The 2,500-nt window shown below is 42.5% G+C and overlaps 1 pseudogene; it reads left to right on the top strand.

Moving 5' to 3' along the window:
• LOC137359041 (28S ribosomal RNA) overlaps window positions 1–2,500 on the top strand; it is an 8,230-nt pseudogene that overhangs the window by 3,614 nt on the left and 2,116 nt on the right.

Genomic DNA, 2,500 nt, shown 5'->3' with positions numbered 1-2,500 from the left:
AAACGAGAAACGCCTTGCTACTGAGGAAACAAAAGGCAAACCGGGCAGAAAGGCTTATAAATGGTCCGCAGAGGAGACTGAATTATTGAAAGAGCTGAACGTCAAATTTGAAGGACAAAAGCGTATTAATCAACTGATAGCTGAAGTCCTGGTAAGCAAAACGGCTAAACAAATATCGGATAAAAGGAGGGGTCTACCGAAGTCTCAACCAGCTGTGCAGAACATCATTGCGGACAGTATTGGAATTACGGATCCCAGTGATGAGGTCCCGGAGACAAGTAACGTCCTTGAGGAGGCCCCAGTACAGCCGAAAAGGAAGCTCAATCCACCAGCAAAGATTCCAAAACATAGAGACATTGACGATCAGTTGGAGCAGGCGGAACAACTAATGAAAGAGGCAGATGACCCAAACATCAAAGCCTTGGTAATTGGTTTGGTGGAAAATATCACGGAACTATTCTTAAGCAAAGGCAAAGCCAGAAAAAGGGACATAAAAACGCCCAAGACAAAACGTGAAGAGTTCAAACGTAGCAGGAACTCACGTGCAAAACAAAGATACGCTACCCGAAAGGCGGAATTTAGAGCGACGCAATTGCTCTATAAAACTAATAAAAGACAATTAGCAAGACAGATAATGGGGGCACCTTCGGCCGTACAATGTCCACTCGATGCTATTGAGCTTGAACAGCATTTCCGGACCAAGCTCTCTTATCCTAACAATAAAGCGAATATCTCTAAATTCGCTCACTATAAAGGAATGCGGGACTACGGACAACTGATGAGACCCATCGATGAGGATGAGGTTGACCAAGCCATTAGAGGGATTGATAATAAGAGTGCTAGTGGCCCTGACGGTGTGACACGGGATGTTATCCTAAAGATTCACGAGGAAGAGGACACAAGGCTCCCCCGATTATTCTCACTGTGGCTAATGGCCAGCAGCATCCCTGAATCTCTCAAAAGAAGCCGTACAGTCCTTATTCCTAAGACTGACAACGCCGATCGTCTAATAGACATTGACAATTGGAGACCTATAACTATTGGCCCGATGTTACTCAGGATATTCACTAAGATCATTGCAAAAAGGCTGAGCGAAGTGGTTAAGATCAACCCAAGACAAAAGGGTTTCCTTGCAGGAACCCCAGGGTGCAACGAGAATATCACAATATTGGAGAACATCATTAAAGGGGCCAAGAAAAATCGTAAGAATCTATCTGTAGTCTTTGTCGATTTGGCAAAAGCATTTGACTCAATTGGACATAAGCATCTGTCAAAAGCATTGGCAAGAACGGGTTTGCCCAAGAACTTTATAACCTTAATTGAAGATTTGTATACGGATAACACCACTATGGTTGAAGGGGCTAAAACAAAGACCAATTCCATCAGTATTAGGAGAGGTGTTAAACAGGGTGACCCACTCTCTCCCATACTATTTAACATCGCTCTAGATCCACTAATGTGCACCCTTGAAGACTCTGGTGTTGGAGTCTCTATGCCTCTGGGCGAAAGTAAGATCACATGCTCAGCGCTGGCCTTCGCTGATGACATCGCACTCCTTAGTGACACCCACGTAGGGATGAAGGAAAACCTGAGATTGGTTCAATCCTTCTGTATTAATACCGGGCTTGCAATTAATACCGCAAAAACAAAGGGATTCCACTTTTCATACAAAAATAAGACCTTCTTGTATAACTATAAGAAAAAGTGGCAGCTTAACGAGGTGGAAATCTCGTACATCCCCCCAGGAGAAACAGAGAAGTACCTGGGAGCCCGAATAGATCCCTGGGCTGGGGTAGCCGAAGACAGCTGGCAGGAGAAACTTAGTAATTGGACCAAGAAACTAGATGAAGCATCCCTGAAGCCTATTCAAAAGATTGAGATTCTTAAAACCTATATTATTCCCAGGCTATATTTTCACTTGATCCTGACGGAAACATCACAGAATACATTAACTAAATTGGATCAGATTATTAGGAATGTCACCAAAAGATACTTACATTTGCCACCCCATACGACCGACGGCCTCTTGTATTCTAGTAATAGAAACGGAGGCCTAGGTATGCCAAAACTTGAAATACAAATTCCATCTGCCATAATCCGTAAAAGGGAAGCCCTGCAGGGATCCACTGATGCAGTAATTAAAGCATCCTTCCAATATACCGGTCGACATAATTCCGAAACCATTGATAAACTTAAAAATCTTAAAGTCCTAAAGGAAATTGAGGACTTTCTTATCAAGAAAAATATAAACATTGAGGAGCTCGCAGAACTTGCTGAGCCGTGTTTGGAATTAATGAATAGCAATTCATCTAAGATAGTCAACAAATATGCTGCGTGGAGGGAATGGGAATTTGAAAAATGGACAAAACTTAAAAGCCAAGGAGCAGGCATAGCTACGTTTCATAAAGACCATATTTCTAATACTTGGACGAAAACGTCATTTAATCTTAAGTCATCTCGACTCATTAGCAGTTTGCTATTGAGATGTAATCTTTACCCA

This window comes from Heterodontus francisci, unplaced genomic scaffold, assembly GCF_036365525.1.
Source record: "Heterodontus francisci isolate sHetFra1 unplaced genomic scaffold, sHetFra1.hap1 HAP1_SCAFFOLD_1182, whole genome shotgun sequence".
NCBI lineage: Eukaryota > Metazoa > Chordata > Chondrichthyes > Heterodontiformes > Heterodontidae > Heterodontus > Heterodontus francisci.
This window is presented reverse-complemented; position numbering and strand designations above follow the sequence as displayed.